The sequence below is a fragment of the Mus musculus genome, chromosome 16 (genome assembly GCF_000001635.26).
Source record: "Mus musculus strain C57BL/6J chromosome 16, GRCm38.p6 C57BL/6J".
In the NCBI taxonomy this organism is placed as follows: domain Eukaryota; kingdom Metazoa; phylum Chordata; class Mammalia; order Rodentia; family Muridae; genus Mus; species Mus musculus.
In genome coordinates, this window is record NC_000082.6 from 30,927,320 (window position 1) to 30,950,102 (window position 22,783).

Consider the following 22,783-nt stretch of genomic DNA (forward strand, 5'->3'; position numbering starts at 1 on the left):
TCCATCAGAGACCCTAAACAATGAGGCCACTCATTTATTCAATGGAACTTCAAAACCATGAGCCAAAGCAGCCTCTCTCCTTTTTAAAGTTCCCTGTCTGATTTTGTTCTAATGGTGGAGAGCTGGCTAATATGTCCAGACTGTGACCAGGTCACAAGCTCTGGCCTGAATATGTGTGCCAATCCAAAGTTTGTGTGTTAAACCTAACACTCATTACTCTCATGCTAGGATCAAGTGGGGCTTTAGGAGGTGTCAGGTTATGAGTGTGGAGCCAATCCCCTTGCCAGACAGCCAACCTGCTAACACGTTGATCTTGAACTTTCAGACCTAGAATAGTAGGCAATGAGTATGTGTTGTTTAACAATTGCATTCAGGAGGATTTTGTTACAGCAGCCAACCAGACAGATGTAGGGGAGGTGTGGATAATTTGGACACCCAGTGGAAGAAAGCCTGGGAGCAAGGGGAAGCAGTGTTCATTGTGATGAGCGTAAGATGCCCAGGGGGCCCTCAGGGTAGGTGTCTACTGTGTGACTTTTATGAGAGAAGCTCATGACTCTTTAATAAGTGCTTTTCCCAGAAGACATTGTGAGCTTCTTAAGAGAATGTCTGGGACCTCTGCTGTCCTCTAGAGTCCAAAGGCCAGACAAGAACAAAGACATAAAAGGGTTGTGACAAGCATTTTAGAGAAGAGACGTTTCCATTTCAAACCAGAAGAGGACTAGCATTCCCCTACCTACTTCAGGCTCCTGCGAAGGCAGGAGATGTACCACAGACAGCACCAAATGTGGGTATCCCTGCACAATCCCGCCCCACACTGGCCAACAGACCTAGGAAAGACTGTGCCTCCTGGATGGGGGGAACTTGCTGCCACGATCACTCCCTCCTGAACTTGGGCAGCTACAGAAAGCTTGGACCTTTGATGGTCCAAAGGGTGATATAGACCTGGAAGGTCTGCAGCAGAAGGGTAGGGCCTGGGGTGCCCATGTGGTAGCTGGGATCTCAGCAGAGGCCTGGCCCAGCCTGGTCCCCCATGAGGCTTACCTTGAGGTTCCATACAGCGTACCCTCACTGACACAGCAGTCTCTCATTCCAAAGCATTTCACTGTGTTTCCTCAGGAAGCGTCTTGCTGAAAGATAAATGTTCTGTGTGTGATCAAACAGAATTCTATTTATTTACTTTACGTTCGTCTAGGGCCGAGCCAGGCCAGACAGGTCAAAGGACAAGGTTGTGAGTAGTTAAGATGGTCTCCAGAAAAGCCTGGAATTTCCTGTAGGCACAAATGTGGTAGAAAAAGTTGGGGGCCATGACAGGGGTTACGAGGCAGACCAGGGCCCCTTGGCAGGAGGGGAACCTCCCACAGTAGTGAGGACCCTCCAGCTGTTTGGGGAACCTGACCATAACTAAGATCTGCTTTCAGGGAGCAAAGGTACGAACTCAGGGACATCCAAGCCCACTTTACCTGTAGACTGTGCCCAGGAGGAGGCAAGGAAGGGACAATAAGCCTGTGATTTAGCTATGTCAGAACCAGACTTACTTAGCAGGGCCCTCAGGCTTCCCTTGACACATCTTGAAGAAGAGCCCCTTACAACACTCCTAAAAGCCCATATCAGGCACTGTTGGGAAACAGGAGCGTCCATGGAGATGTAGAGACAATTGGAGACCTTCATTTATTATCGTGACTTAGATGATTTAGACATCTAAATTTCTAAAACTCACAGTGTGTCCAGCCTGGTGTTTTTTTTTTTTTGTTGTTTTTTTTTTTTTTTTGAACAATACTTGTTCACTTGACACTCTGGGGTTGCACGTGGCTTTTCTATTTGCTTTAAGCCAACTTCTTCTTCTTCTTTTTTTTTTGTAGTGTAGAATCGAGTTTATTTAGGGCATGGGAAGGGGAGTAGAGAAGAGAGTAGAGGCAGAGGAGGACAGAGGAAGAGAGAAAAAGAAGAGAGCTTAAGCCAACTTCTTTCTACCTCCATCTGGTTTTGAGTAGGCCCCAGAAGCCGAACCACCCTCAATGCAAAGTGGTAAGCTGGGCCATTTCTGGTGCTTCAAAATAAATCTACCCAGAATTACACAGCTGAGTCACAGTCTCCTAAATTCATCCACATACCCTGGAAGCAGCACCAGGGTGCCAAGAGCACATATTTTGGATTTGAACTTCTCATTCAATGGGAAGTCTAGAGTTGGGATAACCTTTGCTCATCGGTGTTCCTTCAGAATATCCACAAAGGGATCTGCTCTGGGCCAAGTCCTCACTGAGGGAAGACATAGAGATGGCTCCTATGTCTCCAGAGTTTCAGCCCAGCACTGAATGCAAAATGGGTTGCAAACACCTACTATGAGGCCTGCCTTAGTGGAAAGGGAAGCTTTGGGTGCTGGGTGATTACAGCACTGCCCACAGGGGCACAGCTCAAGTAAAGTCTGAAGGAGAGATGTGTCCCTTGCGGCCAACAGCCCAATGCAAGGAGAAATCCCAGGATTCTACAAAAGAGAAATTCAGGCAGCATCAGGAACTGAGATCTGCCTTGGAAACTGTGTGACTCAGCACATGGACAAAGGAGGCCTCTCCCAGGCAAAGCAAACTTAGATCGTGAACAACTTCTGGCTGAGGATGAGCGAGGAACAGAGACCATCCAGTCCACGGCATCAGCATCATTATGCCCACATCCCTTGTGCACTGGGGTCACCATCAGATGAGTTGATTTCCAAGAGGGTGGTTAGTGGTTAGACACACGCCACAGCCCAACTCTTAGCCCCTGCCCGCAGAGCATAGCCTTCTCCACAGATCTGCACCACTGGTAGCCAGTGTTTGCTGGTACCCAGTATTTGTCCTCCCTGTCTTCTATAGAATAGTTAGATGACCTCATGATCATTCTAAGTAAGGCTTTGATTGCCCAGAATTTCCTTCAGCAGGTGTGTCTATGTGAGTAAGTTCTAACAAATAGATAAGTACAATGAAGTGGTTTCTTTGGGAAGTCAGTTATGTCGAATGATGGTTTGCTGGGGCACACAGGTGAAAGGATATTTTGCTATGACATATGAAAGGATGTGTGATATTCAAAAAGAATATAAATATGACCCCACAGACAGTGGGAGCTCGAGAAGTGGTTTGCCTTGCTTTGCCTCCCTAGTCTTCGCTGACATCACATGTGTACTGGTTCGCCTTACATTGTGCTGCTGAGTGTTGCTTGTGGTGACTTCGCAGAGAGAAACTCCCCAGAGAACTTCTTATGAGGTTCCTACGGCTTCCTCAGACTTGGACTGGTTGGCTAGACTTGAGGTTTCCTCTAGATAGAACTGCCCTTGCTGATTCCTGTGTGGTGTCTGCCAAGCGGACTGGTTGCAGCTGCTGATTCGTGTTTAGCGTTTGCTAATGAACTGGGCTGAGAAAGAACTATTTCTAAACAGGTCCACTTCCCCCATATCCTAATAACCTACCTCTGGTGGGTGGTGGGCTAGAGAGGAGGTTGAACCCTTATTAAAGTAGGCTGGGAAAAACATTTACCTACAGTACAACTTCAGGCATTCTCTTTTAAAATATTTGTGTGTGTGTGTGTGTGCGCGCACACACACACACACACACATTCAGGTACCTATTACAGTCTGTATATGGAGATTAGGGGACAACTAAAGAAGTCAATTCTCTTCCTTCTATGGGATGGTTTCTAGGGATCAAATTCAGGTTTTCGGGTTCAGTGACAAACACTTTTACCCACTGAGCCATCTTGACAGGCCCTGGGAACATTTTTCTTAAAGGGAATTGATGTATCTTCCTCTTTCCTTTTTACTCTTACTGATAATTGGAATGAAGATGTAATGGTTAAAACTGGAGTAGTTGCTGGGCAGTGGTGGCGCACACCTTTAATCCCAGCACTTGGGAGGCAGAGGCCGGCGGATTTCTGAGTTCACGGACAGCCTGGTCTACAGAGTGAGATCCACAACAGCAAGGGCTACACAGAGAAACCCTGTCTGGAAAAAACCAAAAAACCAAACCAAACAAAACAAAAAACAAAACAAAACTGGAGTAGCCATTTGGATCCTAAAGTAATGGTGGGGATGAAGTCCTATTTAGAAAAGAGAGAAGACAAACGGCAGCTGTGTGTCCCTGCCTGAGGGGACAAAGTCTTGGTCTGTCTTCTGATATTTCTATAGGAATAAATAGTCTTGTGTTTCATTTTAAAACATTTGTTCCTTAGGATTTCTCTAGTACTTATAGACAAACTTACTTGTACATGATACCATTCCCCCAGTTTCAAACCTAATTTTTTGCAGGTGACAAGTCCAAACTACCCAAGTCAAAACCAGCCTACCTGTCCCCTGCACTATCACCACCTCGGTACATGAGGTGCAGTAGGGCTGTGTTAGCTGAGTGCCACACAGGTTTTCACAGGAGGGGCTGTGTGGGACGGTAAAACTATGCCAGGAAATTTGGTAAGGTAGAGCAGGTTGAGACCCAGAGACTCTGTGGGCACACACCTGAGGCTTAGGCACTACCCACTCCATGCCAGATTCCTGGCCTGGAATACGAGTCACACTTCTCACATAAGGAAATGTGCCCTACGGTCACATAGTCCTAAAACAGTTCTCCATGCTAATGAGGTACCTAGAGGCCCTGGGGGCTTAGCCAATAAGTTTCCCTTCCCAGACATTCCTCCCTGAAAAAGGTATTTAATCTCGGGTCCATCCTGAGAAGTGGGTAAGGTACAGTGTGCATCCATTTTCTACCATGAACAGCCAATAAACATTTTTAGAACCATGGACTGTCTCTTTCATCAAGATCCAGCGTGGTGAGCCATAAAGAAGGCTTCAACTATCAAGTCGCAGCTTAATTCTCCCGTAGAAGGCCTCTCTGTGCTTCCAGCCACAATACATGCTGTCCTCAGCCCTCGGACTCCCAACTCCATTCTCAGCTCTTCCCTGACTCCCAGCAGCGCCTGAATGTCCAAGAGTCAGAGAACCCCACAGCCCCAGACCCCTGGGCCAGCTCCAGCTTTCCCACATCTCAGACAGTGCTTTTCCACCCCCAGAGCAGAATCTCAGTGCTTCCCTACAGCCCAGCACCAGCCCCAGTGCCAGCGTGGGATAAGCACAGTCAAACTTCTGAGGTGGGTGGAACTTGGACCCGCAGGGCCGTACTAGCTGAGTGCCACACAGGTGTTCACAGGGGAGGCTGGGATAACTACTTGCCAGCACAATTGTTCTTGTGCTCACTGCTTCTGCAGAACAACCTTAAGACTGCACAAATCTCCCAGAGATGAAGGGAGGTGACTGGCTGCATCACCTGCACTCCCTTCTGCGGAGGCTTTGCTGCACCAACATTTGCTAATGCACCCTGCTTTCCTCCAGAGACGAGCCCCATAATAAAGGCATGCTGAATCCTTTTGCTGTTAATGCCTGCAGCTCTTTGCCAGAGGGATCGATTGCCCGTGAACTGAGTCTCTTCTGCTGGACATTCTGCAATGGATAGGCATCTCAGAGAAAAAGAGGAGCTTGGGTAGGTCCTTCCAGAGGAAGCCTTGGCCTGCAGAGGGCATCAAACCAGGGTGGACAGCACAGAAGGGGCCTGTCAGGATCTAGGCTCTGCACATACAGCGGGACTCAGAGCTTCAGCAGGAGAGGGCGTAGGGAGAGCTTTGCAGCCCAAGAGCCTTGGCGGGGGGAAGCCAGGACTGTGCAGGTCGAGGGAAAATTCCTGGCCAGCACTCAGTTCCCACCCCACCCAGAAGCCCAGGCAGACATCCCAGGGAGTGGCTTCAAAGCCTGACTACTCTGCCAGTTACACCATTAAGCCTCCCACCACCCCCTTGGGTTAAGCAGCAATTTCATTTTTTATGATGGAGATGGAGAATTAAAATGACTTCTTGGCTTCCTGCTATGTACGAGGAAACCTTGTTGCCCCAGATTTGCGGGATCCCGGTAGAGTAAACAAAGGATTCTCCTTTAGCTCCAAGATGGCCACTCTCATTCCCCACACTCACCTAACAGCTCTGCACTGGATTCAAAGACCACGCTCAGGACATCATGAAGAACAATGGCAGCCACTGCCTCTTTCAACTGATGAGGAGTTGGATGACCAGAGAAGGGAAGCGATCTGCCCGGGGTCAGTCAGCATCACAGCTAGAGACCCACAGCCTTCCTTCTAGAGCCTGCCCATCAGGACCTTACGGTGATGGGCGTATGACTGGTCTCATGTGCTCACCAGCCTTCCGACTCTTGTTTGTGATTGTGTCCAAAAAGGAAGCCACAGGGAGAGATGGTGACAGGCAGAGTCCTGAGCCAGCTACGGCTGAGTCCAGAGCCACAGACCTAGCAGGAAATGAAGACAACTTGGCAGGCAGGGAGAAAACTTGACTGCAGTTACACAGCCAGCGGAGGGACAGACTGTGACATACTTGAGATTGGAGAAAGTGCTTCCGTACAGAGCTAGGACTCTGTCCCCCTTGAGCTATCTTCCTTTTGGCAAGGGGCCCCTCTAGGAGGTGGTTTCTTGGCCCCTGATAGTCCTGGTTGACTTTTCAAGGCAACAACCTTGGCCTAGTTTCATCCAATGATGCCCATCTCCCCATCCTACCCAGGCCCTCTGAGTGTCCCTCTGACATCTGTGTCACCTGTCTGAGCCTCACAGAGACACACAGAATAAATGGCTTGTGTCTCGTGGGACATAATTTCCAGGGCAGTGACCATGACCATGTCTCCAAAGCTCCCTGGGTTGACTAGATCTGTAAGAAGCTGGGCTAGAAGACTCTGTTGGATGAGTGTCTTGGGTGGTGGTCCCTGCAAGGCCAGTCTTTTTTTTTTTTTTTTTTCGAGACAGGGTTTCTCTGTGTAGCCCTGGATGTCCTGGAACTCACTTTGTAGACCAGGCTGGCCTCGAACTCAGAAATTCACCTGCCTCTGCCTCCCAAGTGCTAGGATTAAAGGCATGAGCCACCACCGCCCAAGGATAGTAAATCTGCAGGGCTGTAAGAGTAGGCAGCTCCCACCAAAGATTCATCAGTTTGTGCTGTTCCTGAGGGTGAGCGGGGCTTTAAGGAGAGGCCCCTGAAGCAACTTCCAGGCCAGCCACTGACTACAGCTGCAGCCCTTCAGTGAGGATGCCCTGGGTGTCCATAAAAGGCCCTCCCACTCCCTTTTCAGGACGACCAGGTCCCTGACCTGACCCAGCCCAGCACTCCTAGATTCCCAAATGGTTCTGGCTGTTGTGATCTACGGCACACTGAAGCTGTCTTGTGTGCAACACGCTCAGTCCCACAACCCACACACTTCCCGCCTGCGCTTTGCCAACCCAATTCCCACTCCTAACCGCCCCGTCAGAATTCAAGGTCCCTTGGGCCTCTGCCTGCCCGCTGTTCTTGACAGATGTGTATTTATGTTTTTCAAACAAGAATAAAGCCAGCCACAGTAGCAACCCTAAAACAAATGAGAATCATAAGTCACCGTGAGTGTTCTCCCTGCTTGTGTCTTAAACAAGGTTCTTTGCAGGGATAATAGACACTCACTACATAGCCACAGGGGACCAGGAGAGGGACAAACCAGAGGCAGTGGGGTGTGTGTAGCACCTCTACCCCTGGCCTCTTGGCCCTCCCCACTCTTTCTTTGCCTTCCCAATGTTCTGAAATGCAGGTTGAGAGGAGGAAAGAACTCCTCAGAACAGTGAACCATACCACACACATGAAAGAGATCGCTTATTACTTTTTTATTAACTTCAGCCCACAGCTTCCTCAAAGACAGCTCCCAGGACTCCAGAATCTCAGTGCTTTTGAACACGAACTAGATTTCTCAGATTTCCTCCTCCTCAGGAAAAAAATGACAGCAACAGTAAGCTCGTAAACTCCCTGTACCGCCTCCCCGCCCAGCTCTGCTTTCGGGGAAAGCACCAGCACGGTATCTCTGCAGCCCAGAGCTCTTTAGAGACTCCAGAAAGCCTCCCGTCCGCAGCCTCCACCACTCGATGGCTCACAGATCAGTACAGTGTCTACACAACAGAATCAGGAGCTTTCAACATACCTCTCTCTGTGTTTGTACACAAGCACACTCAAGCCAGCAAGTCAGTCTGGGGCAGGCACAGCCTTTATAAGAGGCCCTCCTAGGTCGTTAACAATGCAGCTGGATGGGATCTGAAAGTCCGGAAGTAAAGGTTAGAGAAGGAATCCCTCTTGCCAGGAAAGTACCTGGCTGATAGTCCAGGAGGACCCAGAGACCTAGCACCCCACCACATGTCAACCACGGGTGGAGAGCAGCTCATTAAGGATGCTAAAGCCACCCGGAAAGGGGTTGCCAGGGAACCAGCTATCCACACCAGCTCAAACACCCTCCCCGAAGAGAACTGCAGCCATCTGCCTTGGGTTATTACATCCAGCACCACCAAGAGAGGCCACCTCAGCCAGCTGACTCTACACTGAACCTATGAAATGGAGGAGGGTCTCGCCATCAAGGTAAAATCCTCGCCTAAATGTTCCGCCCGGATGAAGAAACTGAGCTGTCAGCCATTCTACAGAGGAGCTGGGGTGGAGGACACGAGAGAAAAGGCTGTCTCCAAAGTGCCCCCTGGGGACTGCAGAAGTCTTATGGGAAGCATTGGGACCTCAGGGGCTCTCAGGAGTCACAGGCAAAAAGACAATGCTCCCCAGCCCTCATGGCTGCGGAGGGGTTTGGGGTGGGGGTGGGGTGAGGGGGGGGAGTGGGAAAGAGGGGTCACCAGTAATGTCTCTATTACTTCCAAGGGTTGTCTCAGGGTTCTCCTGTGGGGCGAACAGGGTGAAGAGGGGTGTGTCTGGGCTACTTGGCTCTGCCCTTTGAAACCAGCAGAGCTTCAGAGGCCATCTTGAGCTCCTGAGCAATCATGGCCTCCTCACTTCTCCCTACTCTCCTCAGTGTGGCTAGCCAACCCAGACCCAAGAACTCCAAGGCACGCCCACCCACCTGCTGGTCCCTCCTGACTGTTGTAGGAAGTTGCCAGAGCCATCCTTGGTCCCTCCTTCCATCCCCTTCCACGCCCCACCCCATCCTCACCCCCAAGCTTTGGGAAGAGAAACAGTCCACCTTCACGCTCAATTCGGAAGTATGGCTGGAAGGAGCCTGCCTGTTGAGGACAGGAAATGATCCGAGAAAGCTTCTGAGACGGCTCCTCATCCCTTGGTCCTCCAAACCTCTCAAGGGGCCAGAGTCTTGCCTGCTCTCTCCTCCCAGTCAAATGTAAAGCATTTAACCCCTCTAGCTTTCCCCTGTGTTCTCTGCCTGTCTCCCTCTGGGCCAGGCGCTCCTGTATCCGTGTTTACTCAGGATAACTGGTGCCTAGAGCCCACAGTGGGGGTTGGGGGTGGGCGACAAGGCTTGGGACCGAATCATTCAAATCCACATTCAAAACAGATGCCCTCTCAGGGGAGAGGAGGGGAGATGGCCCTCCACGGGGGAGGAGTTTCAGGTTAGTTCATCTTTGTCAGCTCATCCCTGACCACTGGGACTTTAATTTAAAAGGTTGGGCCTCTCTCTGGGTGGTGCTGACCTCTGACTCCCTGTGACCTCGCCACCTGTAGAATGGGAGGGAATTGGTGTAGGACAATCTGTCTCACAGTAAGCTCCTAGCTCAGCAGCAGCACCTGGGAACCTGATAGGCACATTTTCAGGTCCACTTGGGACCATGGAACCAGTATCCTTAGAGATTGGGGTCCAGCAATCTGTGTATCCACACCCCTTCAGATGACTCCAGCTTGGGACACACTGCACTAGGCCTTAGACGTGAGCCATGATGAACATTTAGACTCCATCACACCGTGCTACTGGATGTCAGGACTCTGGTCCCAGCCTTTCTGGATACTGGAAGGCACCGGGAGACTGTCCAGAGCAAGGCTTCATTTCCTGGTAGCCAACGGCAGGTCTCCTGTGTATCAGCCATGCCATCATATCCCAGGACCACACTGGAGGGCACTCCAACTGTAGAATGACTGGGGTGACAGTGTCTCTAACATCATGTACTCAGGACACCCTTGTAGCCCATAAAAATCAGAGTGGATGATTAAGTGGATGAGGGCTCCATTTCTGAGAAGCAGCTCTCCTAAAAAGCTCTGTAGTCAAAGGATTTTGAGTGTGCTAGGTAAAGAGGGAGGAGAACATAGTGGAGGGGGGGGGAAGGAGGACAAGGGGAAGAGGGGGAAGAAGGGGAAGAGGAGAAGGGAGAGGAGGGGCAGGAGGGAGATGAGGAAGAAGAGGAGAAGGAAGGAGGAGGAGAGGGAGGAGGGAGAGGAGGAGGGGGAGGGGAGGAGGAGGAGGAACATGGATCTTCTCTACAGGACTGATCAGGTCCTTTAATGCACTATGGAACTTTCAGAGTGTTCAAGAGCAGGCTCCAGTGTGAGCATAATTCTTAACCATCCTTCCAAGAAATCTTTTAGATCATAAGATTCTACCCCCCCCCCCATAAAATAACTCTGACTCATCCCATTACTTATAGATATGAAATTTAAGTTAAGAGCAGTGAAGTAATGTGTGCCAGGTCATGCAGAGCACTGAACGCTGAGCTGAGGTTAGAATCTTCTCCACTTCACAGGGCTCAGACATGGGTGCTAGGGGCTTCCCAACAGCTGCTACCGCAGCCAGGGCGGAGACTGCTGAGTTAATGGTCATATCTGCTGTCACCATTTGTACCTCCTTTTAGAGAGCTTCTGGCCTGAGCTATGCTTGACTCCCCCACCCCACCCCCAGCCTAGCTGCCCACAAAGCTCTGTGAATATGAGTAGTGTTGAGGGTGCAGTCCTGTCTGCTCACAGCCTGTACCACTTGCAGACATGGCGAAGAAGGCATCCACCCGCTGTAGGAAATGCTTTATTGTCCTAGAACCATGGAGGAAGGAAATGGCCAGCTTCTCAGTGCAAGCTGCCTACTTTCCATGCTGACAATTCAGCACATCAATAGGCCTTTCAGCCAAACACAGGGCAGGGCCAGGCTAGAATTGTGCACCACTCATGCTCTGTAGTTTCATAGCCTGAGAACTTGGTCTTTAGGCTCTAGGTACTGTCAGAAAGTGAAGTTGCCATTCATCCATCCATCTACTCATCCATCCACCAAGCCATCCATCCATCCATCCATCCATCCATCCATCCATCCATGTACCCATCCATCCATGTATCCATCCATCCATCCATCCATCCATCCATCCATCCATCCATCCATTGATCCATTCATGTACCCACCCACCCACACACACATCTATCTATATATGGACAAGAAACATGCAAAGACTTGTATAAGCATTAGATGCCTCATACAGACTAAGTTACTCTCTCTGAAACACAAAGCTGTCCAGCTTGTGGCACTTGTCAGTTTTCTGTGGTGTAAATGTCCCCAAATTTCAAATTACCAACCTGGTGTCACCGATGTGGGACTGGGTAAAGAGGCTGGGTAGTCTACCATATGCTCACATAGTATTTCCACTGAGGTTGGCACACGCAGGGATAGCTTAGCAAATCAGACTCCATTTGACTTAAGCAATACACATTGTTTTCCCAGCAAATCACTTAGCAACCTTGGATAAGCTGCATGCATACCCCTCTCCCAAGGCAATCTGGTTCCTCAAAGCGATGGGTCCCTGGCACTGTTAGTCACTTCCACTTTGTGGTCTACAATGTCTGACTGAGAATTAGGCAGAGTGAATGGGAAGAAAACTGTGTTCTTAAAATAAACTTTTAGGTGAAAAATCTTATTTATCACCTAATGTCTATGCATAATTGGATGTGCAAATGATTAAAAACAGACGCATTGTGGGAAAGGACATTTACAGTAAACAAAGGCTTACATAACTCAAGCCTGTCAATCAAACCAGGAAACTACCTGTCCCTTGTCCCTTGTCCCTTGTCCCTTGCCCCTTAGCAACTAACTCTTCCTCCTCTTCGTAGACCAATAAAAGAAATCCCCAAATGGTCACGTAGTGCTGGCGAGTACTCGCTCAGAGCCCACTCTCTCCTGGGGTATGTGGCCTATACATTGCTTCTGCACAAAAATTCTGCTTGCTACTTACTATTCATGGTGCGTGCATGAGTGTTTTCAGTTCTTTCAACAAGACACCAAGAACCTGGAAACATCTGGCCCCAACTGTACCGCCACCACGTGGACATAAATCTAACCTCAAGCAGTAAGCACAAGCTACAGTAAATATCTACACATGGGTAAGTTTCCAATATTACCTTTGCTTCAAAGTTGAACTGAGGGCAAGGTCTGAGGAAGCGGCTCCGTGCAGAACAGTTGCCTAGGATGCAAGCCCCAGCACAACATATGGAAAAGATGTGAAGAGACTTAATTGAAGATTTGTGCAATTTAATTTTTAATGATGTCGTATTTAATAAAGAGACGACAAAATCCCTGGGAAAGACACATTTGTCCCTGACAAGAGAACACCCGGGGCCACACACGGGAAGGCTCTTCTCCACTGGGGGCAGGAGTTGAAAGGCCACAGTAATACAGTGACAGTCACCCACAGTAAATCCACTCTGCGCAGAAAGGTCAGGCTGGCAAGCTATGTCTAAAGGGTACAGATTAAAATCCTATTGCATTCATGGTCCCCAAATAATTTCAATTTTAGTACTTTTGCAGAGTCCACAGTATTAGCCCAGCCCTCCCTCCTGCTTAAACCACAGTCCTCTGGGCTCTACTGAACCCCTCTTTTGTTTCTGTTAACTAAAGGTCAGCACAGAGGTCAGAGGAAATAGCATCTATCCTGGAAACAAAGACTTGCAGTTCCTGTGCATTGAATCAGCAGGACCAAGAATACTGCAGATGCCGGGGGAGGGCTTTTGTTTTGTTTTGTTGTTTAAACTGGGGATTTCCAAAGCAGATGTTTTTGTAAGTCACACATTGGCCGGGCATGGGCAGAAATCCTACATTGTAAACTCCTCTGAGGATGGGTTAACCAGCACATTCCAGCTGTCAGATGTTAAGAGCCAAGGCCACTGACCCAAGGCTCCTAATTCAGCAGTTCGTGTTAGCAGATGTTTGCTGCCTCCTTAGAAAGTCTTAGCCTGGGTACGTTCCTCTCACATCCTCTACAAGGGTCTCATCCTCAGATCAGCAGATCTATGTGTTGGGAGGCCCAGGGCCCTGGGGACTGCTGTTGCTGCTGCTGCTTCTTCTTCTTCTTCTTCTTCTTCTTCTTCTTCTTCTTCTTCTTCTTCTTCTTCTTCTTCTTCTCCTTCTCCTTCTCCTTCTCCTTCTCCTTCTCCTTCTCCTTCTCCTTCTCCTTCTCCTTCTCCTTCTCCTTCTCCTCCTCCTCCTCCTCCTCCTCCTCCTCCTTCTTCTCATTATTATTATTATTATTATTATTATTATTATTATTATTATTATTATTATTATTATATTATTATTTACACTCTCTGGTTAGGAACGTTAATCAGTCCTGAAACTTTAAATACCAGTGACTTCTTTTATCTAAATATTTAGTGTAAATAGTTTTATTTAAGTCAAAGAGCGAGGCAGGAGGAAGAGTGGGAGAGAGGGGGGAAGGGAGGGGGAGGTGGAAAGAGGGGGAAGAGAAGGAATAGTTGCAATACTCAGATTAGCCAGTAGAGGGTATCAGTTCCCCTGGAGCTGGGGTTCCAGGCAGTTGTGATCCGCTGGATGTGAGTGTTGGAACAGAATTCAGGTCCTCTTCAAGAGTGGTACATACTTAGCCTCTGAGCCTTTTCTCTAGCCCCTTAATAAGGAATTTATATTATCTATTAATTAACTACTATAGAAAATAAGATATTTTAATTATTCATTTATTTGTGTTTGTGTATGTGCACATGTGTATGTACATGTATGTGTGTTGTGCATGTGTGAATGTGTGTAGATGTGTGTATGTGCCATTGTATACATGCAGAGAACAGAGGACAACTTGCCAATGTTGGTTCTCTACATCCACCATGTAGGTCCTGGGGATAGCACACAGGTCATCGACCTTGGTGTCAAAGGCCTTTATCCACTAAGCCATTAATTTTTTAAAAATTAACTAAAAAAATCTATAATAGCATTTTATTGATATGATTATGTTAATATCTTTCACTCATAGCGAACATCTTTTATTTTTATTTCACTAGAGTTAATGATTTTGGTTTGCTTAGCTTTCTCTTACCATCTGGCTAGGTCAACCCATATCCTTAAAGTCTGTCACCGAAGGTTTTGCAGGGTTGAACTCATCACTAAACTTTGCCAGTTCTGTTCTCCTCCAGGACTGCCATGCCCAGCCTCCTCCCCCTCCCTCTCCAGCCTTCAGTTCCTTTTGACTGCCTGGGCACCCCCTTCAGTCCTCGGTGGTCTCCTGCCTCCTGGGCGCCCCCTTTAGTCCGAGATGGTCTCCCACCTCCTGGCCCTCATACATTCTTTGGTTTCCTTCCTCATGGGAGCAGTTTTCCTCCAGAAGTTTCCCTGAGATAGCTAGCTAATGGGAAGCCAATATCCTGGCATTTTTGTCTCTGAAGATGTCTCTAGTCTCTGTTCACATTCCATGCTCTAATAGATATTCAATATCCTCTCTCTGATAGTCTTGTATTTCACATTGATTTCACGCATGTCATCGTTCACTGGACAAGACACGTATGGCCTCCAGTCTTGGAACCTTCTTGTTATTATTTCTTTGGTAATCACTTTCCAACTTTCTCGTGTTTCTTTCTCTACAATTCCCATTGGGCAGAATTTGGGACATCTCTTTTTGCCTGGTTTTCTACCTGTGAGTGCCTTTTGGGAGCCAGGAGGGTTTCCTTAAATATATCACCCGATCATGCTTGCCTTCTGCCCATGGGATTTCCCAGCTTAGCTTTTGTTTCTAATTCCTGGGAACCTTTCATGGGTATGCCTATTCTTTATAATTAGATCGCCTTCTAATCTTCTTGAGGAAGCGGTTCATTTGACATTTTCTTTTCCGTCGTGCATTTCACTTGAGTGAGTTCTCCTCTGACTGTTTGGATCCCTGTCTTCTGTGTGGAAGGCTTTCCTTGGGCATCTGATGAACCATGGCTATCCCGCTATGGCCAAATGCTAACAGGAAACCTGGCTGCACAGATGGCAGGAGACTTGTGGACCTCTTTGTAGGATGCTCGGTGGGGTCCACTGGTATTTTCACTTAGACCTTCAAATGGCAATCACTACAGGTTTTCCTGGGCAGTTCAGTATCTACAGAAAGTACAAGGGTGCTTCAAAATACCTGTCAGGATAAGAGCCTGGCAGCAGTCCTCAAGTCGGGCAGCATGGGCGGGACAGCCCTGGTCTTCAGCGTTCATACTGTGCTAGCTCCTTGCTTAGTCTGGCTTCCCCATCCTACCCGGCTCTCCAACCTTCCAGGCTCATCTTCTTCAGAGAAGAAAGTCCCAGTCCCCAGCATGACAGGGAGAGCACACTCACTGGTGGGAGCCTGGGTGGGGCTGACTTTCGGTACACATTGTTACACTTTATCCATTGCCAGCTGCCATGTCCTTGGTCACCCTTCCTCTCTTCTCGTCCAGCGCCTCCCACTCCTTTGCCTTCCAGGGCTTCCTCCCGGTAACCTAGCTTCTTGCTGTCTACAGCTCTGTCTCTTGAGCATACGGATGGAGGCGTATTCTCAGGTAAACAATGACGGCTCTCCGTCTGACCCACTCCCCATCTCTGAGTAGCATGATCTGAAGCTACAGACGTCTTTCATTTCACTGGACTTGAGGTTTACCTTGGGGCTTTGTTCTCCTCTGTTTGGGGGTGACTTCTAAAGGGTGAAGAGGAAGCAGTATGCCATCAGTTACTTCCTGAACCAAACCATACAATTGACTCCCAGAATTGACACATCTTCTCAACAGCTCCTCAGAGCCCCAACTTGTTGGGGAGCTGTTTGTACTTGTTCAACAAACACCTTTAATTCCCTTGACAGTCATAGGACACTCACTAGGCATAGCTACCTGTGCCTGTAATCCCAGAATGTGAGCCACTGGGACAGAAGGATGCCAACTTTGGAGCCAGTCTGAGCTACATAGTGGGAACCCGTGTCAAAGAGACAGACAGACCAAACCAAAACAAGATGCTTGGTTTCTTCCCCTCCCTCAACACTTCTCTTTTTCAATTCTTTTCTGTCTTGATAAAGTCACGCTCCTGACTGTCCTAGCCAACAGCGTAGGAAAGAGAAAGAGTACACCTGGCATAGCTTCCTCTTCCTGCTTCAATTAGTCAGGGTTTCCATTGCTGTGATGAGACACCATGACCCAGAAAACTTGGTGAGGAAAGGGTTTGCTTCAGGATATACTCCCAGGCGACAGTCCACCATTGAGGGAAGTCAGAAAAGGAACTCAAACAGGGCAGGAACCTGATGCAGAGGCCATGGAGGGGTGCTGCTTACTGGCTTGCTCCCGATGACTTCCACACCCTGCTTTCTTACAGAACCCAGGACCACCCAAGGATGGCACCACTCACAGTGGGCTGGGCCGTCCCCCATCAATCACTAATTAAGACAATACCTACAGACTGCCCTCAGCCCAATCTTCTGGAAATATTTTCTCAGTTTCGGTGCCCTCTTCTCAGGTGACTATAGTTTGTGTCAAACTGACAAATCAAGCCAGCCCAGTGCTCATCCCAACCCCGCCTACAGCTCTGATCCTCAAAGGCCCCTGATGCTCCCCTGCAAAACACTTCCTGCTTCTTCTCTTCTAACCCAAACTGCTAGCACCTCGACCCAAACTATTTTATTCCTGCTACCCGATCTCCCTGATGACATCGCCCCTACACAATGACCAGGTCTTTCCTTCCTGCAGCTGAAGAAGCCTGTCAGCTCTCTGTGAGCTGACTGCGCACCCCACCCTTCTCTCTATGCCTTGAGCATGCTGGCCTTCTGGTCACCCCAACAGTGTGTTGGAGTTCCTTCCCTTCTACCTGCACCCCAACAGACTTCCCTTGCTCATTGTTGGTCTTGGAAAGGCCAGCCCTAACAAGACCAGCTAAAACTTTCCAGAACTTTCTGGAACTATCTGTCAAATTGCCTTCTGTGCCCTTTGTCATTTCCCTAGATGGTCACCTACTTCCTTCCTCATTGTCTCTTCCCAGGAGAGGATAAGATAGCTGTTGACTAAGGGCCGTGTCTGCCTTCACGCAGGGGATGTCGTGGATGTGGGTGCTGGAGACAAAGCACCTCCCAGAGACATCCATGTTCACGTCTCTGTTTACTTTTTCTTTTTGAGACAGGGTCTCGCTCTGTAATCATTGCTGGCCTGGAACTTGCAGTGCAGACCAGGCTGGCTTCGAACTCACAGAGATCTGCCAGCCTCTGCCTCCTTCCTGAGTGCTGGGATTAAAGGTGCACCCCTCTAAGCCTGGCAATGTTTGGTTCTTTTGTTTGGATTTAAACAAAAGGAACGTTTCATGTTTCTATAATTATTTTACACTAATATCAAAGCATTAGGCTTTACCATAGCATCTTCACGCACACATGCCAGGGCTCTTACAGGGACAGGAGAGCTGGGACTCAGAGGTCCTCTAGCCTAGTGCCAGTTCTATATACAATGTGAAAGTAGGGCGAGCTTTGGCAAATAACTTCACCACGATGAGCCTCAGTTTCGCCTACATGCTAGATGGTGGTCATCATTCCTTTCCCTTCCTTGAGGGACACAGCTGTAAGGCAAAATGAGGTTATGAAAATAAAGGGCTCTGCCCCCACCAGTGCTTGTTTGTGAATTGTGAAATCCTGTGATCCACGGGTCAGGAGAATTTCTCTTCACCATCACCACACCCACACCAGGAAGGGAATGGGAAGCTTGAATGGCAGGAGGGCAGGGAGAGCGACTGGCTCACTTCCACGCTACAATGAAGCAGGCCGGCAGCCCTCAGAGGTCTCGTTCACAGTCACAGATGACATTCTTGGTTTCTAGGAAAGGAAATAGCAGTGTGTTCTGGTGCTGGCCCGTGTTGTCTTGGCCCCATGGCGACAGTTCCTCGTTCACTTTGCTAACATCATAGTCTTCTTCCTCTTTAACAACATCAGCTATAATTTTCCTTTATTTGCTTTCTAGAGCTTCTTCAGGATTTTGCCCAACCATGACCATGTGGGAACTGACCAGCACACAAAGAAAACCCTGTCTTCATGGCGCTATCTCCTGCCAGTGTTGCCAGCATCAGCAGAGACCCAGAGGATGCCCCTCCCCAGTCCCCTTCCCCTTCCTGTGTTCCCGCTCATCTATCTCTCCATGCTCCATGTGGTCTTCTGTGGTGCTCTTTGTAGGGATCAAGGTCACCATGTGGAAAGGAAAAAGGAGGGCATGGTGGGAGGTGAGAAGCATTCTCCTAACAGCTCAGTTCTCTTCCCAGAAGTGGACTTAGGTGTTTGGGGCTGAAAGTGCTCTGGAAGGCGAACTGTTTCCCAGCAGGGGTGCATGAAGGAAAGGCCAGCAGATAATCCTGGAGCTCCGGAATCTTGGGGTTGTCAAGGGTAAGGGGTTGCAGCCAGCAAAGCTCCTCCTACCTACTGGTGGTTTCCACCTCCTTTCTACTGGCAGGCACCCCACAGCCTTTGCCATGACACCCCTGGATGGTTCTTCTGCCTTGAGTATATCTCCCCTCTGCCTACACTTCAGGATCACCCATTGTCCCGGAAGGGACAATAGAACATTTTCTAGTCAGGTCCTAGGAATCATAGAACAAATCAATCACTTACTGAAAAGAAAAAAATTGTTTAAGTTTGATGAGAGGACAAATGAGAACACAGGGATTCAGTAACGGCCAGGGAGCTTGTCTAACATGGGTGCTGGTTCCTGGACTTCCACTCATGGCCCTAAGTCTACTTGGCTGCTCAGACGCTCATCTCCCTTCCTCTTCTGCTCATTGGGACCCTCTGAGGATGGTGGCCCCGGGTGTCCACCAGCTCTTCACACTGTGTTCCACAAATCCACGGCTGCTGTTTTTCCTCCTGGGAGTGTGTTACTATTCCTGCTTATTCCTGTGGTCAAACATTACATGAGCACCCACAGCATGCCAGGCAGTTGGTCCAGACACACTGTTCCCGCCTTCAAGGTGCCCAGGTGAAGGCCACCACCATGGTTGAGGGGCAGAGGGAGTTGCCAGATTCTGTGCCATGCACAGCAGTGAGAGAGCATTGAAGAATAAGGCTGATCTCTTTGTGCTTTTGAAAAAAACTAACGGTTCCATAGATCACCCCGCCAGCTCCACCTTACCCTACCTGCAGGGTGGTCTTTCCAGGGTATTCTCCTGGTTAGGACACCAGTTTAGACACGGCCCACTTCATCTCTTTGCTTCTTTGCCATTCAGTCTCCATACCTTCTGCGGGCCATACCCAGAACACCAGGATGTTGCTAGCCTCCTTTCCAGCCCTCAGGACATGTTCACCATTACCTACTATAGCTACTTCTTAGAAAACCTGTAAGAGTTATGCAAGCAGACACACATGACAGGCAGCAAACAAGGGGCATCGAATACAGACTGGGGTCCCAATAAGCCTTCTTCCACCTCCAGCTGGGCTCCATGGAAGGGTAGCAGGAATAAATATAAAGAAAAGGAGGTGAGGCAGGGGAGGAGAGACAGGTGTGCTCTTGGCATGCAGGTACCTCCAGGGAAGCACACAGACCAGGCCATTCGTGGACCACAGAAGCAGGATAGAAGATAGCTGTCTCCATGAAAGTATGCCCACCCACTGTGTGGTACATGGAGCGATGGGAGGCTGTGACACATGGTGCCAGGAGACTGTGAGATCACTACCTGGGACATTTCAAAGCATGGGGTGACAGAAGGAGGCTGGCGTCCCTGAGGGAGATTGGGCAGGGAAGAAAGGTAGGAGAGCTATAGAAACCCAGAAAGAGGGACGACTAAGGTGACAAGTTGTTGTGGCTTCCCAGCTTAGAGTTAAGGAGGATTTTCCTAAAAGGTTAGAAAGGATGAGATGGATCCAAGTTTGCCACAAAGCTGTCTGCCTGTGACCACGAGCAAGCCCTTTCATTTTTCTAAGCCTGTGTTCACTTAGCATCGGGAGATGATCAACCCTGCTGCCACTGTCTGTTGCCTGAACAAAAGACGACTAACTGCCTCCCAACAGCACACATGTTCTGAAAGCACGGACATTCTAGTTGCCATGTAGGGACTCAGTCTTTAGCTTTATGCCTCTGGTCCCATAAAACCGTCCTTGACTGGGATGGCTGGGGAGTAGTCACCATCTTTTGGAAGACTCTGATATGACGATGACCCACATGTGTCTATACGCAGAGACACATGTAAACAAGCAGAGGCATGTAGAGAAAGTGGGGTTCCTGCTGGAGAGGGTGGAAGGGGACTGGAAGGCAACCATGGCCACTGGATCAAAAATGGAAGTGTTGGTGTTGAGGCAATGTCTCGGCAGTTAAGAGCATGAGTTGCTTTTTCAGAGGACTGGAGATCCGTTCCTAGCACCCACATTGGACAGCTCTCAACCACCTGTAACTCTATTGGAATCACCAATACCTGCGTGTGCGCATGCATGCATGCACACACACACAAATACATTTTCTTTTTCTTTTTTTAATTGCAAGACCATAGAGGTCTGACGTATTGGCTCTGCCTGATGTGGGTGCTGGGAATCAAACTCAGGTCCTCTGGAAGCATGTGTTCTTCACCACCGAGCCATCTCCCCAGCACTCCTAAGTGAATACATTTTAAGAAATGGAAACATCTGTCTACCTCTTGGTCCTTCCTGGTTTGGTCCCTGGGTCTACAACCCAAAGAACTGTTCACCTGGCCCACAGGGAACAAGGACAGGGAGGCTGACACAGGTGACTGGGTGACTGTATGTGACATGGAGACTACAAGGGAATTCCTCAGGGGAAGTGCTGTGGAGAGTGAGAAGCAGTGTGTTCAGGGCCGGTGGCAGGCGGACAGTCTTCATGTGCATCTGTAGGCTGATGTAAAGGGCAGTGTAGCCATCCTTATTAAAAAGATTCCTTCGGGAAACCCTGCTGCATGCTGCGGCATGGGTGAATCTTTGAAGATGTTCTGTGGTGAAGAAGCCAGCGACAGAGGTGACTACAGTAAGATGCTACCATCCTGGGGGTTTCTAAAGTCATCAGGTTCATAGAAACAGGAAGTAGAGTTATAGTGGTGGTTGCCAGGAGATTCAGGGAGGAGGAAATAGGATGTTGCTCAGTGAGAATAGAGTTTCTATTTTGTTAGTTGGGGAAGCCACAGAGAGCGGGTGCACCATGTGAGGAATGTTCACACTTGCAGAGCTGTGAACTTAGAAATGACTAAGATGATACATTTTTGCACTGTGTGGTAGTGTGTTCTATTTTGGTTTTGTTTGTTTGTTTTGTGGGTTTTTTTAAAGACAGGATTTTTTAAAATTAATTTAATTTGCAAAAATGTTTCTTCTAAATTGAAGCATTCCCTCCCAGAGGGAGAAGGGCATCTCACTCTGGGCTCTGGAGACTTGGCAGTCAACACATTTTGCAAGCTCAGAGAGCTGAACCCCCCAGATTCACGTTATAGAGGGAGTGAAGAATCCCTGCCTACCAGAGACTCACTCAGCTGCCTGGAGGAGATTATCCCATCTTGTCTGCAGGCTGTGCAGAACCCATGGTTGCAGCTGTTGTGAAGTTCTCACCCAGGCAAGGGTGGGCTTTGTAGAGATTCAAGTTCCTTTGAGTTGTGTGTGCTCCTGGTAAGTAGCTCTCACCCATACTCCTAAAAATAACCAATATACTCACCAAGCTAGACTTGGGTTGAATTGTTTCTTTGGTCTCTCATTGGCTTCCTATTCAGGGTGACTAGACATGTGTCTCTCAAGAGAAGTCCCATGCTACATTGAGTGGCTACTCCAATTAAGGTCACAGGCATCAAACAAGACTGCCACATTGTGAGATCGGAGACACACGGGAAACACTTTGGGATGACTGTCTTTTGGGGAACAAGAGTAGGGTATGCTGGTCAAAAGGAGTGAGGCTGAGAAGAGAGCAAGAATGGGTATGGGGCATCAACTGAAGTGTTGATAACTTGCTTCCCCTAAGTCCCAGAGAGGCTCCCTGCCAAGCCGAGGGAAGGGCTGGAGCAAACCTTACACTTCAGCAGGAAGAGTCAGAGAAGCAACTGCCTTGGGGGTATGCAAACAAGGTAGAGGGTATCCCTACCTTGGCTGCCTCCTGAGGTGCAGGGGGACCTTTGTGTGGTGACACCTTTCCCTCAGGACAGGGTTCCCCCTCCCCATCACAGCAGCCTTCTTTCTGTGCACTAGTCCCAGACACACACACCCCAGCAATAGTTGGGTCTGCCTGGAGTGTCCCCAAGGCAGCTCCTCCTGGTCATCTAAACCAGAATTGAAACCTCTGTATTTCCCTGAAGTGGTAGGACTAATCCGCTCTACTCCCCAGTGACAGGTGTGCGATTTCCTCGCTGTCCACCTAAATGCTCTGTATCCTCAAATCACTCACACACACACACACACACACACACACACACACACACAGCCTTCTATTTTAATATGTCTTAACCAGTGTAATGGCTGCTCCATTCTCAAACTTCTATGTAGCTAATGCCTCTCCTCTCCTCTCCTCTCCTCTCCTCTCCTCTCCTCTCCTCTCCTCTCCTCTCCTCTCCTCTCCTCTCCTCTCCTCTCCTCTCCTCTCCTCTCCTCTCCTCTCCTTTCCCTCTCCTCTCCTCTCCTTTCCCTCTCCTCTCCTCTCCTCTCCTCTCCTCTCCTCTCCTCTCCTCTCCTCTCCTCTCCTCTCCTCTCCTCTCCTCTCCTTTCTCTCTCCTCTCCTCTCCTTTCCCTCTCCTCTCCTTTCCCTCTCCTCTCCTCTCCTCTCCTCTCCTCTCCTCTCCTCTCCTCTC

General features: G+C 49.0%; 1 long non-coding RNA gene across 6 annotated transcripts in view; it reads right to left on the reverse strand.

Annotated features, from left to right (window-relative positions):
* Gm46565 overlaps positions 1–22,783 on the reverse strand; it is a 39,458-nt gene that overhangs the window by 13,999 nt on the left and 2,676 nt on the right. Inside the window, exons 1-3 of one of the 6 annotated variants that reach the window (XR_001781994.1) lie at positions 9,014–10,100; positions 8,009–8,118; positions 1,042–1,127 (exon numbers count right to left, since the gene is read on the reverse strand). This is a non-coding gene — a long non-coding RNA (predicted gene, 46565). Of the gene's footprint in view, positions 1–1,041; positions 1,128–5,979; positions 6,743–8,008; positions 8,987–9,013; positions 10,101–22,783 lie in introns of those variants that run through there. The other 5 variants (XR_001781993.2, XR_001781995.2, XR_001781992.2 and 2 more) reach the window with 5 other exon arrangements.